We start from the raw sequence: 17,001 nt of genomic DNA, 5'->3' as shown, positions 1-17,001 counted from the left end.
TTTTGACGTTGGACACAGATCTTGGAGACTTAGAGAGTTCTAGAGGCCGAGCAGAACTGGGGCAGAGTGTGCTAAGAAGGTCAGTGAAGGGCAGAGCCACAGGGTGAATTGTCAAGCGATGGATGATCAATAGCATGGATACTAAGTACGTCTCCTTTACCCAGCATCGTAAACATGAGGTGGTGTGCGCCTCTCCTCAGAAATCTCCGGAAAACATAAGATTGGCCATTTAACACATCCATTCTTTTTTTTAAAACGTTATTTTTTAATTGAAGTATATTTGATTTACAATGTTGTGTTAGTTTCAGGTATACAGCAAAGAGATTCATGTATGTGTATATATATATATATATATATATATATACACACACACACACGCACACACACACACACACACATATATATCTATATATTCTTTTTCAGATTCATATCCCTTATAGCTTACTACAAAATACTGAGTATAGTTCCCTGTGCTATACAGTAGGTCCTTGTTGCTTTTCTATTTTATATATAGTAGTGTGTATGTGTTAATCCCAAACTCCTAATTTATCCCCCACCTCCCTTTCCCCTTAGGTAACGATAAATTTGTTTTCTATGTGTGTAGGTCTACTTCTGTTTTGTAAATAAGTTCATTTGTATCATTTTTTTTTTTTAGATTCCACATATAAGGGATATCGTATATTTGTCTTTGTCTAGCTTACTTCACTTAGTGTGATAATCTCTAGGTCCATCTAACCCATCTATTCTTAGCCATTAATTTATTTTGTTAAAAAATCCATTGTAGATGGAAAACTTTCTAAAATGTATTATATATTATCTTGATTTATTTAATTTAGTATCTTGAATAGACTTCAACTTTTCCTTGATCACTCAGGGGCCTGGGAGGTGATGTAATAAAGTCGTCAGGGATATTATAGTTTCTTCGCGGATTTTACCCTGCACTAATTGTTCCTAGGTTGCAATGAATTTTTGTGTCACCTTTCTAGTTTTTATATCTACACCTTCACGGCAAGGTACTCAGCTGTATTCTGTCTGTGGTTAGTGTGTTTGCCTCTGTGAGCCCAATCTTCCTTTTTCTAATCTGCTATAGAATGGGAAACAGATGAGCAAGCTAAAGGAAAAAACAAACAAAAAAAAGGAGTCATAAGTTCCATGGGAAGTTCTAGAAGTTCTAATGGAAATACATGGTCTTTGTGACAACTCTTATGGTTGCTCGGGGTTGTTTTTTGGCTGAAACATAAGTAATGTTTGACTATGTAGGAATTACCATACATTTTAGAAGTTAGAGCCATTTACAGCAATACAGCCTGACTTGTTTATGTTGTATATGATCAATGTGTACTGAATTATACTCAATATTTTGTAATAACCTATAATGGAATATAATCTGAAAACAATAAAACTGAGTCACTTTTCCGTACACCTGAAACTAACACAATACTGTAAATCAACTATACTTCAATTAAAAAGAAAAAAAGATTCTCTAGTCTTCCAGTGGGTAGTCTCATATAGGTGAGGCATTTCCAAGGACAGTTTGCATTAGTCAAAATGAAATTGTGGACAAAGGAGAAACAGATAGGAATAGGACTTCCACGTAGCATTTTCCAAAGTAGATTTGACAGAATGCTGATTCTGAGAGAAACTGTGAAATAAAAGTTCCCGTGGCTAAATGAGTTCAGGAAATGTGGCCAACTCTATTCCCTGTTGCTGGAGATGCACCATAAATACTAGCATGCTAAGGGGCCTGAGAAGCCTTTCAGTAAAAAAATATGAAGAACTTTTTTGTACCTGGTGATCTGATGTTGGAACACCATCTTACTCCCTGCTTGAGAAAACAAGAGGAGAAGGCTGAAGGCTGCAATCCACAGAGAACTCGTCTCATTCTTAGTACCATTTGGCCCAGGAGAAAGCAACAGAGAATGATCAGGCATAAACACAGCTGCTTTTATCCAAGGGACAGTCTTTTGTATGTAACAGATGCTCAGTAGATTTTGTTCCTGTGTATAAATGAATAAGGACGATTCATGGGGAATCTGTGTTGAAAGAGGGCTGAAGTGATAAGGCAGAAAAGAATGGAATCAGACTCAGTCTCACTTAATAGTAATAGTTTATATTTATTAAGAACTCACTACGTGCCAGGCTTTATCCATATTGGCTCACTTAAGCATCATAATAACTTTGTGGGGTAGGTGCTAACATCATTCCCATTTTATGGCTGAAGAAATTTGGGCCAGTGAGAGTTTAAATAAACTGCCTAAGGCCACACAACTAGTAAGTGGCAGAAATGGGATTCAAATCCTCTCTGGCTCTAGAGCCAATGCCTATAACCTTTCACTTTTGCAAGCCCATCACTTTTGAGTGCTGGCAATGGGGAAAGGAGATATGAAATAGGGACATTGCTCCAAAGGAGGTGATAATGGACATAGGAAGAGAGTACATAGACACGAAAAGAGAAATTACTTTTCCAAGGTTAAGTGCCAAGATGAGTGAGAGGCACAGTGGACTAGATGTATGGACAAGGTATTTAAAACCCATAAGGTATGTTGTGTATGTAAAATATTCTCGAATTGTTATTAATGATAATGATACTGCTTTGGAGGAGAGATCTGAAGGGGATGGTGACTGTGGAGATAATAATAATAATAATAAAAACTAATAATAATGCTTTTTGTAGTTCTTTCCAGTTTACATAGCACTTTTGTATATTTTATTATGCTTATTTTTCTCTGCAAGCCTTAGGGGGTTATACTGTTTATATTCTTATTATTCCCATTGTCCATATGGGGAACTGAGGCCTAAGGGAGTTAAGTGATTGACCAAAAGGCCCCACAGCTAGTAGGCAATGGAGCCAGAATTGGAATCCCAGGTTGCTGATTCCAAAGCCTCGCCTTTTCCTCTATCCTCTACTCTCTCTTAAAGGAGGCAGATTTTAAGAGTACAGGGAGGAGGTTCCAGGCTTAGGGAACGTAGGGATTGTGGTTAGAAACAAGACTTCCCAGGGTGTGTTTCAGGAAGGTGGAATGGGCAAGCCTGGATGGAAGGGTTGGGGGTAACACGGAGGTGAGGCTGGAGAAGTGGGCTGGGCTTGTCTGTGATGGGCTCCCAATGCCCATGGAAGGAGTCAGGACATTATTCTGAGATCATTGGGGAACCTTTCAAGGTTTTAAGCAGAAAAGTGAACGTGTGTGTGTGTGTGTGTGTGTGTGTGTAGACACACACATATATCTGAACATTAGTATAGAACTGATGGTAGGATATAATGGAGAGGGAGAACCTGAGGTCCTAGAACCACTTAGCAACTATTTAGAAAATCTTGGTGTACAACTTGCCAAGATGATTATACAGGCTCTGATTTATGGGAGTAGGTGGGCAGTTAGAATTAACCCCTGGATGACCCTATAAATTCAGATGTGTGTTAAAATTCTCCATAGCACCAGAGGGCTGGCTTTCCCAGTGATTGTCCCCTGGTATCTCCGGGTCCATCCCGTAGGTTCAAGAAGAGTATTGTGTGGGCTTGAAGTTGTCTGCCTCACTGTCCCGTTTAGGCCTGGCAAAAAGAGAACCCCAGGAGGTGAAAGGAATATGTTTCTCTCATTTAAGACCTCTCTGAGCTCTAGACTTATTATTATTATTTTTAACATTTATTTATTTATTTAGGCTGCTCCAGGTCTTAGTTGCGGCATGTGAGATCCTCTTTGTGGCATGCGGGATCTTTAGTTGTGGCAGGCACGTGGGATCTAGCTCCCCGACCAGGGATCGAACCCGGGCCCCCTGCATTGGGAGCGCGGAGTCTTACCCACTGGACCACTGGGAAGTCCTCTAGACTTATTTTTCGAGGCCCTATCCCACATTAGTATATTACAATCCTCTCAACATAATATTAAACATGCAAGTAATATCTATTTGCATTGAATATAAAAATAATCATGGTGTAAAATGAAGAGGGCCTTGATTAAGCAGTACAGAAATGAGATGTAAAAGGAAAGAGAAAACCCAAGGGATACCCTGAAGGCAGGATCCACAAGACTTTGATGATGCCGAGTTTGAGGAGGAAAAAGGAATCAGAGGATCCTACCTTTCATCCAGCCCTCATTGCAGCCTAGAAATCTAGGGGCATGATACCTGCCCAGGAGAAATAGTGAAGGGGGGGAAATAGGAATTTCGATTTTGGACAGATTGAGATTGAGATGATGGTGATATCCAGCTAAGTAGGTAGAGATAAGGATTCAAAGTTTACATACAGGAGACATTAAGACTGAAGATGTAGGTCTGTGAGTATGAGGGTGTCACCTGTATGCAGTTGATAGTTGAACTTATTAAGGAAGCTGGGTTCTCAGAGAAAGGCTGCATGTTGAGGAGGTGAGAGGCCGAAATGAAGACAAAAAGAGTGGGAAAAAGAAAAGGTTATTCTTCAGGTAAACAAATACCTGAGTGAGATCTTGCTGGAGTCAAAAGAGCCACGTGGATCCATATTTTACTTCTGTCATTTACTGCCATAAATGGCAAGTCCCATCACCTCTCTTCGCAGCTGTGATGTTTTCTCCTTCTGCTGCAAAATCAGAAACATAATTCTGTTTCTGCCCAAGTCATGAGGATAGTGTGGGGATCAAATGAGATACTGTCAAGATGTGGCTGTCTCCGCAGGCAGTCTCTTTCCAGCCAGTGCCAAACAGTATGCTTCAATCTGTATCAACCTTGACACAGACCTTGGCAAATAATCCACTAGCACAAAAAACATAAGTGAGCAATGCAGGCTTTACTGAAGATTTTGTAGAGCAGACTAGAAGAGGATTATATTACATCCCCTAAAGTATTCAGTTTCCATCAGCAATGACTTCCACGAAGTCCATTTTCCGTCACACTGATGCAGGTGGTTGATTTCCTTTCTTCCCCTGAGGTGTCTGCCCGACCCCTGCGGGTACTCAGTTGTTCCTCTGTTACATGGGGCCCTTTAGCTCTGCCATTGACCTGCATGCCTACTCATCTGGTTACTCAACAAAATAAAAGTCCTCAAGTAAAGAACACCACTTTTATCCTTAGCAAGTTTGGTGATCACCTATTTTTACTCATATATTCCCCTTGGGAGCTTCAGCTTTATCCCACCACTATGCCCTGTAGTCCCCAGCTCACACCCCACACCATCATTCCATCTCTCCCAACCCTGAGAGGAGTTCTGTCAATGAGGGTTTTCTCCAGTCTTGTTACAAAATCATTTTGTCAACTCTAAAGTGATGGGAACTTCATTATTAGTGTCAGAAGAAGTCAAGGGAGGTGATATTTTCGAGAGGGTGGTATTTTCAAGAGAGAGGATATAGTAAAAAGCTCTACAGGGAAGATGGAGAAAAGGAGAACCATGAAAAGGGCATTGGGTCAGTCAGAGAGGTGATCCTGACATTAATGTCAGCAGGATGGTGGGGGTGGAAGCTTTGAAGGCAAGGATTAAGGAGTGAGCAGGTGTTAAGGAGGAAAACGTTTTCCTGATTTCCCTGGGAGCAAATCTCTCCACCAATCATTATATAAGGCGCATTCAGAGGAAATGCAGATTTGGATGGAGAAAGCAGCAGCAGGGCCAAATAGGCCCAGGAAACAAGTGTAATCAAGTTCATTCCGCAGAGGGCTACTTGAGAAGAAAGGGCAGTTAATTGTGCTGATAGGAGGATCATCCCTTACCCGTTACAACTATCTAAGAGCTATGTAACAGATGAAATTTCCAAAAGCAGCAAGAAGTTCCCCAGCCAGAAACAGAAATTTCTGGGCAAAAGTCACAGGACAGGTATATTAGTGAATGATACAAATTTATATTGAATCGCCTAATTAAAAATATTGAGTGAGAATATTAGATCCAGAACTAGAGGGCAACCTTGAATATTACCTAATCTAACCCTGATGTTACAGAATCAGAAACTGAGGTTCTGGACAGGTTACCTAATTAATGCTAATTAATTAGACAGACCCCCTTCCCATTCTACTCTCAGATCCAAGAGCGCTAGTTCAGAACTCTTTCAAGTGCAATACATAAACTTCCATACTGCTGGCATTTCTACACTACAATTTTGCAAAGCAAAAAGTTGATGGGCGATTATCCAGAGAAATATTTAAACTGATTTTCCTTCAATCAGTGAGGACATAGATTTATCAGTTTTACAGGTTGGAAAACTGAGGCTTGGCAAGATTAAGTGACTAGTCATACAGCTAGTAAGTGGCAGAATGGGAGCTAGAACAAGTCTGGTTTGAATCCAAGTCCAGTTTGTGTTTTCACTACAAGACAGCTGTTTCTGGCTTTGCAAGATCCTGTTAAGACACTAACGCTCTCAGAATTATACATACTTCTCAGAATTACACGCAAACGAGGCATCCTTCTCTGAAAATATCATGGAGAGAGTGTGTGCATGGCCTGGGAACATTGTGTTCAGAGAAGAAATTCTACCAGTTAGGTCTGTCCAGTAAACTGGAGACTTTCTTATCTGGCCTCATAATCTTGACTGATGCCTGTGAGACTTAGGGTCCATGTCATTTGCCCTTTTTTGTCTAGTAGTTGTATTTTTTTTGTTGGTTTCTTCAGTGCTTAAAGCCTCATTAGAACTAAGAAACGCGTGATCAGTTACTTTTAATTTCAACTGTTGGGGTATGAAACAACATAGCCTAAAAAAAAAAAAAGATTTTATGCCCTTGGCTAGGCATAGCCCAAATGCATATTTACATTGTTAAGAGCTGCATGATAATGTAGTGACTAAGAGTGGACTTTGAGAGTCAGAATACTGAGGTTCAAATCCTGACTTCACTATTTAAACTATTTGAATTTGCGCAACTTATTCTACTTTTCTGAGCCTCAGTTTCTTCATCTGTAAAATGGGGATAATAACAATACCTAACTCATGGGGTTCTTGTGACAACTGAGTTAATAAATGCATGATAGGCTACTTTTTGAAAGTGACATGGAGTGGGTGAGGCCATGTCAACAGCAGAGCCTGAGACTTAGAAGCCAGGAACTTTCTCTAGAGAATGTACCAACCATTGCCTGTGCCAGAGGGTTCTGGAAGCCAGGACAGCATCTTCTATGTTGTTCTTTCATCTCTTTTTTGTTGCTGTTTGGTAAGGCCCATCAGCTGACCACAGCCTCACTACTGGCCATCCAGCCCTCCCATTCTACCCACTACATATAGCCAATTTCCTCTCCAGATGGCCCAGAACACTCTTAAGTCACCGCCACCCCCCACCCCCCACCCCCTCATTCCACACACTCACAACAATAAAACAAGACGAGGAAAATGGAGCCTAGATACCTCAAAGCAGGGTGACCAACCTTCCTAATTTGCTTGGAATTGAAGAGATTCCTGAGACTTCAGTTTTAAAATCAGGACAATCCTGGGCAAACCCAGATAAATTTATCACCCTACCCAAAAGGTGGTTGGGGGTATGATGGCAAAATCCTCAAACTTGACCAAGATGGGGCTAGATGGAACCAGCTTGAGATCTCTCACAAAACCAGGATGGTGATGAAATTCACATATGGAATTGCTAATTTTGAAGCTGTAATGCACAGAGCCGGTAACAGGGAGCATGCACGTATTCAATTGTTTATTCATCAAACATTCATTGAGGGCTTACTACATGCTGGGAAGATTTTAAGCACTAGGGAACAGAACAGGCAAAGTCTCTGCCCTCATGGAAACTCTATTCTAGTGTGTGTGTATGTGGGGACAGACAACAAACAAACAGATATCAAATGTCAATTAGTGATAAATTCTCTGAAGGAAAGGAAAATTAGGATAAGGAAACAGTGGCTGTGTGGGTTTGAAATGGATCAATCAGGATAAGTTTCTCTAAAGAGATGATATTTGAGCACTTAGAGGAAGAGCAAGCCAGGAGAATATCAACGGGGCACAGTATTCCAGGCAGAGGAAACAAATGCAAAGGCTCTGGGAGGGGAACTTGCCTGCACAGGAACAGAATAAAGGCCAGTAGGGCAGGGATGAAAGGAGCCAGGGATACAGTAGCAAGGAATGAAGTGGCAGAAGCGGCTAGGGGCCAGATGCTTAGAGCCTTGCAAACTAAGGTAAGGATTTAGGGTTTTAAATGCCAGCTGTTATTATAAAGGTAACGCTATTCTTCCATACTCTCTGCTGAGCGTTGGCTCTGTTATCTGCTGTTTTTCTACTCAGCTTTGCTTCACTCTGTCAAATAAAACGTTTAGCTGCTCTTCATTTAGCAAATGGCTTATAAAGACACCGTTCCAGGCATTGGGGATTAGAAGTTGGTTCTCTCCAACAGCTTACCATCTAGTTCGGGGAGGGTGGGTGGATCACAGTATTGAAAACACGTGAAAAAATCAGCAGCCGTGGACTTCCAAGGAAACAGCCGGTAACTACCGAGAAGAAAGGCGGTTTCAATTTCCCAGAGAGGTGAGGAGTTGCTTCCGGTGCGCCCCGGGGCATCATGGGAGGAGTGCGCCACCGGGGAAAGAAAGGCTGGAAGTGATTCCACCAGGGTTGGGACCAGCCTGGAGACTGTGAGGGGCCCTGGCCGGTGAGTGTACGTTTGGAGTTTGTGAGAGAGGCAGGCGTTTCTCGTCAGCTCCGCGATTCCAGAGCTTAACTGTGCGTGTGGTGGGAGTGTGTGAAGCCGGAAGTGGTGAGGGAATTCGAACTCCTGGCTCTTGACGTGACTGGGCCGCAAGGAAATTTCTGAAAAGTCTCAAGTCGCCAGATTCCATTTGAAGTTTTTCAGTACGTTTGTAGGCGTTTTATTACATTGCATATACATGTACTTATGTAATATATAGGGCCAAATCCATTTTTGGGTACTAAAAACTGTGGGTATCAATAGAATTATTTTTCAGAATATACCGGAAAAAAATATGATTCTGTTGCTCCAAAGATACCACCTTTCCCATCCATCCTCTTAACAACATTTTTCATAATTTGAGGGCTCCCCCTGTGTTGTACCTCAGTTTCCCCGAGAGAGAGCCATAAGCCGTTGTTTCTGTGAGGAGCTGAGAAAATAGCCCGCCCTCTTGGGAAGGTCAGGCTACTATAATATAAGAAAAGCCCTGTTTTGGGTGTGTTCCCCAAGGGGAATGTTTTTCTCCTTCATCAGCGAAGAGGCTTTCTTTTTCTCTCGTGGGCTCCGGAAGCAGCATCTTGGTGGTGCTTGGAGCCAGGATGGAGGAATCAGGCTGGTAAATTCCATCCTTAAGGAAGTAAGGTTCTTTGCATCTGCCCACAGCTGATTCTTCAGCTTCCCACTTAGGAAAATGGGACCGACTAAGTCCGCAGTGAAGGTGCCTGGGGACACTGGTGTCAATGTAACATGTGCCCAAACCTCTGTCACAGCCAGGAGGCAGAATTTAAGTTTGCTCACCGACAGCTGCTGTGTTAGCCCTGGAATGGTAATGCTTATGGAAAACTTGGCTGAAAGGCAACAGCTTTTAGTAGTTGTGCTAATGGTCTCGTCCATCAAATGACCCTCTCCTCTTCACCTTTCTCTTGTCAGTTATACCCATGTCTTTGATGAGAATTGGGTATGAAGTCCTCTTAAGAAGCACGTTCCTTTTATTTATTGTATTTAAAAAATACGAGCCTTTAAAAAAATTCCCAAAGTGAGGTACACATTGTAGAAAGATTGAAAAACATAATCAAACATACTGAAGGGAAAATTTAAATCACTCCTAAGATTTTAGCATAGAAGTAATCTCTACCGGAATTTGGGTTAAGTCCTTTTACACTTTTTTTTATGTTTGTAAATACACACACAGGTTTGTTTTTTTTTTTTTTAAACACGTGCTTTAAACAAATACACAATTAGGGTATCAGCCTGTAAGCATGGTTTTGTATTCTGCCTTTGCAACTTAACAGATTATGGGAAATTTTACCATGATATTAACTCTTCTTCTACATCATGATTTTTAATAGTTACATATCGTTCCATCATATGACTGTACTCAGTTTTCTATTTTGGGGCACTTAGGGTGCGCTAATTTTTGTTTTTTTCTTTTAAATATTCCTGTAAACATATGTGTGCATATGTTTATGCATATCTTGACGATATTTATAGAATAGACTTTCTGGGCAAAGGGTATGACTGTTTTAAGGTTTGCAGTAGTACAATGCCTGTTATTAGAGTCTCCACAGTAGTGATGTGGCGTAAGAAAACAATAAGTATTCTCTAATGATCGTTACAGAGCCCAAGCTCATATTGCTTGCCGCACAACAGGTCAACAAATCGAGAGACGAGTGGTTGGGGCAAGGAATAGTGACTTTATTCGGAAAGCCAGCAGACCGAGAAGATGGTGGGCTAGGGTCCTCAGGTAAGATGGGCTAGAACCATCTTCCCCGAGGTAGAATTCAGGCTTTTTTTATACTAAAAGGGGAGGGTGTGTTGTTAGCTGTTGCAAACTTGGTGTCGGAATCCTTTGTTCTTGTAGCTGTCCACTTAGGTCAGGTCATGGTGTTCCTGTAAACCTCCAACAAGACAAACGTTATTCTCTGTTTTGCAACTTTTTATCTCTCTATGAATGGAAAAGTGTTACACCTGTAAAGGCCAGAGCCTTGAGAATTGGCTATCCTGTATATTTCAGGCTATAGGCAACATTAAGTTGTAGCAAAAACAAAGTACAAAGGTTAAAGTAAAAGAAACAGATCTGATATGGAGTCAGTTTTGTTATTCCCTAGTACATGAGCATACTGATTATCAGGTGTTGTAAATATGCAATAGTCAGTGCAACATGACTGCAAAATAAAATGGCAAATACTGCAAAATTTTCAGAATTTAATGAAGTTGATGAAAGTGGTATTAGAAACCTGCTTGAATTTTGCAAAGCCACTGGCCAGGGTGATGCAGCAACACTGAACTAGTTAATAATTATAAAACTCTGAACATGGACAATGATGATCCAATAAGTGCTTCAAGGGAGTGAGTTTAGGATCAAAGGATTAGGAAGACCCTTAAAATATCAATGAAGACATCATACAGTTTTTGCAAAAAAGGACATTCTTTATGATTGCATTGCAAAAGTTAAACATAAAGGGTGCCACATCATACAAGATTGTGAGAAGGATGTTCCTTTCCTCCCAACTCCAACATTGATTCATTCTTTGTTCTAAGAATTAACAGAGATGCAGTTGTAACGTAAATCTTGTGAAGTATAAGAGAAAATAAATTTATTTCAGTAGTTCTGGCTTGATTTTTATGATAAAATCCCAATCAGACTTTTCCCCCACAATTTACTGTGTAATTTTGGACTTCATTTTAATTAATTTCGATTCACCTTAAGTGGTTGTTTTCTGAGGTACATGATTGTTGATGTAGAAAATCCCAAAGAATTTCCCCCCAAACTCAGAACTATGAAGTGAGTTCAGTAGGGTTTCAGGGTATAACATAAACATACAAAAATCAGTTGTATTTCTTTAGGCTGTATGCTAGCAGTGAACATGTGGACACCAAAATTAGAAATACAGGGACTTCCCTGGTGGCGCAGTGGTTAAAAATCTGCCGGCCAATGCAGGGGACACAGGTTTGATCCCTGGTCTGGGAAGATCCCACACGCCATGGAGCAACTCAGGTCGTGCACCACAACAACTGAGCCTATGCTCTAGAGCCCGAGAGCCACAACTACTGAAGCCCGTGTGCCTAGAGCCCGTGCTCCACAACAAGAGAAGCCACCGCAGTGAGAAGCCTGCGCATCGCAATGAAGAGCAGCCCACGCTCGCTGCAACTAGAGAAAGCCTGCGTGCAGCAACAAAGGCCCAATGCAGCCAAAAAAAAAAAAAAACAAAAACAAAAACAAGAAGTACAATACAATTTACAATTACTTAAAAACAAAAAGAAAGAAAAAGAATTTAGGTGTAAATCTAACAAAACATGTACAGGACTTGTATGCTGGAAACTGTAAAACAAGGAAAACAGAAATTGAAGAGGATCTGAATAAATGGAAAAACATACTTTATTCACGAATTGGAAGAATCAACATAGTAAGTAAGCTAATTTTCCCCAAACTGGTAAATAGATTTAATGTAATTCCTATCAAAAATTATAACTCTGGCTTTAAAGTTGGACATACAGTATCCTAATTATTATTTTCCCAAAGCACTATAATTGTAGTATTTCCCCCAATGAAAAATTTTAACAGCTTTATGGGGATATAATTGATGTATAACGAACTGTAAATATTTAAAGAGTCTCGACATATGTATACACTGTGACACCATCATCTGAATCAAGATAATGAACATGTCCATCACCCGCAAAGTTTCCTCCTGGTCCTTTGTAATACATCCTACTGTCCTTCTGTGCCTCCCATAAATCCTGCCTCTCTATCCCTAGGCAACCACTAGTCAGCTTTCAGTCACTATAGATTCATTTTTTTCCCCTAGAATTTTATATAAATGGAATAATAGAGTCTACACTTTTTTGGTCTGGCTACTTTCCATCAGCATTATTATTTTGAGATCCATCCATGTTTTTGTGTGTGTTAATAGTTTATTTTTATCATTTTTTAAAAAAAATTTATTTTATTATTTTATTTATTTATTGTTTCTGGCTGCGTTTGGTCTTCGTTGCCGTGGGTGGGCTTTTCTCTGGTTGCGGCGAGCTGAGGCTACTCTTCGTTGCGGTGTGCGGGCTTCTCATTGCGGTGGCTTCTCTTGTTGTGGAGCACGGGCTCTAGGTGCGTGGGCTTCAGTAGTTGTGGCTCTCGGGCTCTAGAGCGCACTCAGTAGTTGTGGTGCATGGACTTAGTTGCTCCACGGCATGTGGGATCTTCCTGGACCAGGGCTCGAACCCGTGTCCCCTACATTGGCAGGTGGATTCTTAACCACTGCGCCACCAGGGAAGCCCAATAGTTTATTTTTATCACTTTGTAGTATTACATTATATGGATTTACCACAATGTGTTTATCCATTCACCTGTTAATGGCCATTTGGGTGGTTTTCAGTTTGGGGCTATTACAGATAAATATGCTGTGAATATTTGTGTGGACATACGTTTTCATTTCTCTTGAGTAAATACCTAGAAGTGGAACGACTGGAACAAATGGGTAATTTCTTAACTTTTTAAGAGGCTGCCAAACTATTTTCCAAAATGGTTATGCTGTTTTACATGACCACTAGCTGGTGTGAGAGGTCCAGTACCTCCACCTCTTGGCCAACACTTGGACTTTTAGTCATTGTAATAGGTGTGTTGTGATATCTCATTATGTTTTAATTATTAGTCCCCTAATGATTCATGATGAGCATTTTTCATGTGCTCTGTGTATATCTTCTTTGGTGAAATGTTTGTTTAAATCTTTTGGCTCTTTAAAAATTGGGTGATTTGTTTTCTTTTTAGTGAAGATATAGATTTCTGTATGTATTCTAGACACAAGTCCTTTATCAGGGGTATAATTTGCAAATACTTTTTCTCAGTCGGTGGCTTGTCCTTTCATTCTGTTTAACAGTGTTTTTCAAAGTGCAGAAACTGAATTTTGATGAAATGCAGTTTATCAATTTTTTCTCTCATGGCTTGTGCTTTTGGTGTTGGCATCTAAGAAATCTTTGTGTAAACCAAGGTCACAAAGATTTACTCTTACGTTTACTTCTAGAAGTTTTTGTGATTCTACTTGTGGTTTCCTCTTTGATCCAAAATTTAATTTAGGAGAGTATTTTGAATTTTTTTGTTTTAAACTGTTATTAATTTTAGACATTTTTGCGATTGAGGCCTGTGCAGTTTATACTGTAAAGGAGTGAGGCTGATAGGGGTTGAGAGGCAAGGGAGTGTGGATGGTAGAAGGTGGAAGAGGGACAGGAGTGCATAAAGTACAATTTTTGTCTAGATTGCATTTTTGTTCTACTGCTTCCTCTCTTTCTAGATACCAAACTCCTCATGTTTATACTGCACTAAATCTATCTTGTTTTATCCTTCCTCTTTTCATAAGTCCTTTCTCTCTCTCTCTCTCTCTCACCCACTCATCCATCCAATCTGTCAGAAAACCCTATGTGCGCTACCTTCACAGTACATCTAGAATCCATCTGCTTCTCGTCATCTCCCAGTGCCTATCTCTCTGGTCTAAGCCACTGTCATTTTTTATCTTTTATTTTGCAGTAGGCTCCTAACTGGTCTCACAGTTTCGACCTCTGCCCCCTTCAGTGTATTCTCAATGCAGCAGAGTGATTCTTTTTTTTTTTTTTAAGACTTATTTATTTATTCATTTTGGCTGTGTTGGGTCTTCTTTGCTGCACACGGGCTTTCTGTAGTTGAGGCGAGAGGGGGCTACTCTCCCTTGCGGTGCAGAGGCTTCTCATTGCGGTGGCTTCTCTTGTTGTGGAGCACGGGCCCTAGGTGTGAGGGCTTCAGTAGTTGCAGCATGCGGGCTCAGTAGTTGTGGCTTGCAGGCTCTAGTGCACAGGCTTAGTAATTGTGGTGCATGGGCTTAGTTGCTCCGCGGCATGTGGGATCTTCCAGGACCAGGGCTCGAACCCGTGTCCCCTGCATTGGCAGGCAGATTCTCAACCACTGCGCCACCAGGGAAGTCCCCAGAGTGATTCTTTTAAAATGTGTGTTAATATCACTCCTCTGCTCAAAACACTCCAAAGATTTCCCATCTCACTCTGAGTGAAGAAAAAAGTCCTCAGGTGGCCCTGAAGCCCTACATGATCCCTGGGGTCCCAGGTTCCTCTCTTATGCCGTAACTATCTTGCTCATTCTCCTCTAGCCCTGCTGGCCTCCTTCCTGTCCCTGGGACATGCCAAACTGCCCCTGCCTCAGGGCCTTTGCATTTTCTTTTGTTCCCTCTGCCTGGAATACTCTTGCTTCCTTCAGGTCTCAGCTCAAATGTGTTTTTCTTAGAGAGGCCTTGCTTGACTCCTCTCTACATAGTACTAACTGCCTCCCTCTTACTTTTTTTATTTCTCATGAGCACTTACCTGACACATTACGCAGCTTCTTATTTTTTTTGTAGATCTTTTTACAAAAATTTTATGTTGGAGTGTAGTTGATTAACAATGATGTGTTAGTTACAGGTGTACAGCAGAGTGATTCATTTATACCCATACAAGTATCCATTCTTTTTCAAATTCTTTTCCCGTTTAGGTTATTACAGAATACTGAGCCGAGTTCCCTGTGCTATACACTAGGTTCTTGTTGATTATCTATTTTAAATATAGTAGACACAGCTTCTTATTTGTTGACTGCCTTTCTTTCCTTGCAGAATATAAGTTCCCAGAGGGAGGGAACTATGCTTTGTTCACTGCTATTCCCATAGTACTGAGAGCAGGGCCCGGCGCATAGTAGATGCTCAGTAACCACCCGTGGAGTGGGTGCATGAGTGTGTCCTGTCTGAAGGCATAACCTCAGTGAGTGGTTTCCTTAGTCATTTGTAACAGTCTAGAGAGACTTAATAAAATTAAGTCCAGTAAAAGATAATTGTGTGTGTGTGTGTGGTGGAGCTGGAGATGGGAAAGGGGATGCGGGGTGGTGAGGGAGGTACAGATATTGAATGTTCCACAAAGCCATATATAATGTTAGAATAATAATAGCTAGGTGAGAACTGTGTTTGAGAATAAGTAATTTTGGAAGTAAATGAGTCTGGTTCAGTTTATCAGTTCACTGTAGTTTTTATTTATTCAACATGAGGAGAAAAACATCACAAAGCAAGTGACCCAAAATAGCACATGTTGTGCATTTCTTCAGCCCCTTGGCAGCATCAGGCAGATGTGTTCACTCTGCACTGACTTGCGTGTGAATCTCCCGGCTCTTCACCCGCAGCTTGTTGACCTGGGACTCGGCAATGTCAGCCCGTTCCTCGGCCTCCTCCAGCTCATGCTGGAGCTTGCGGAATTTGGCAAGATTAGCATTGGATTGTTCCTCCTAAGAATAAAGTTGTGAGAGTTAGACTTTGTGGTTCTCATTGCACTTGTCACAAAGAGGATTATTTCCTCAACTCAGATATTTCCTTCTTACGGTTTGTTTGTCATATCTGATTTCAAATCCAGACAGAACTTGTAACTTCAATTATATTTTTTACTCTAAAGAATGAAAGAAGAAATAGTTTTGAAATGGAAGAGACGAGCTCATTATGTCAAACCCATGTATACGTGAAGTCTAATTACGATGTATGGACTGAGTGGAAAGGAGGAAGAGACCCACGTGCGCTTGCTCACAGAGGTTAGACAGTAAATGTAAGGTCAAATTCTAACTTCGGGAAAATCCCAGTTGAAATGTTTTTGCCATATATTTTGACTCTGGTATACAGAGACGCTGCGGGTGGGGGGATGGGGATAGGAAGAAAGTATGCCCTTTGTTGGTTGCACTTACTACCATTCGTGCCTCTCCCTTTCGTGTTCCCTTTTCTTACCTCTTACCCACTACATTGTGTCTGGAAGAGTGGGGAACAACCAGGAAAAGTGAAGCTGGAGAATCTTCCAACACATCCTAATTTGCTACAGCGAATGTGCAGGGATAAGTCCCTGCTGATGACAGTGGTAGTGAGGGAAGGAGTCAGCTGGGGTAAAAGATTTCTGTTTGGCTTTTGGGAACAATTGATTTTGTGCATTTCTAGAGGGAGAGGAATATTTATCATGGTGTTAGATTTTCTGCTGGATATTCTTTGCAGCTATCAAGTAAGGTGGGTTATTTGGAATTTTCTTTTTTCCCCCAACCCCTACAAATTGCTTAATAATAAAAATATCTCGTCTTGAGGTCTTATTCTATAATTAGGATTTGGGGGTAAATTCATATTTATATCCTCTCTCTTAAAAGAAGAATGACATATTCTTACTTGGTCTCTTTCTTTCTCATTAACACATTCTCTTAATATACTTTCTACCCCCAACGAAGTTTCCTTCTTCCCTCAAGGGCTTAAAGATACTTACAGCCTCCTCAGCTTGTCTCTTGTATGATTTCACCTTTGCCTGTAATTTATCTACCAGGTCTTGCAGCCTGAGAACATTCTTGCGGTCTTCCTCAGTCTGGAAGTTTGAAAAAAATGGTCTGCATTGAATCCAACAAAATAAACCCACTGCAGGTGG

General features: G+C 40.9%; 1 long non-coding RNA gene across 1 annotated transcript; it reads right to left on the bottom strand.

The window, feature by feature from the left end:
- Nucleotides 1-15,515: 15,515 nt before the first annotated feature.
- On the bottom strand, nt 15,516-16,990 carry LOC309621347. The gene is made up of 2 exons (XR_014239953.1): nt 16,846-16,990; nt 15,516-15,841 (listed from the first exon to the last, which is right to left on the bottom strand). It is a non-coding gene; the product is annotated as an uncharacterized lncRNA (long non-coding RNA).
- Nucleotides 16,991-17,001: the final 11 nt, after the last annotated feature.

This window comes from Balaenoptera borealis (assembly GCF_965194805.1).
Source record: "Balaenoptera borealis genome assembly, contig: HAP1_SCAFFOLD_332, whole genome shotgun sequence".
Taxonomy (NCBI): domain Eukaryota; kingdom Metazoa; phylum Chordata; class Mammalia; order Artiodactyla; family Balaenopteridae; genus Balaenoptera; species Balaenoptera borealis.
This window is presented reverse-complemented; position numbering and strand designations above follow the sequence as displayed.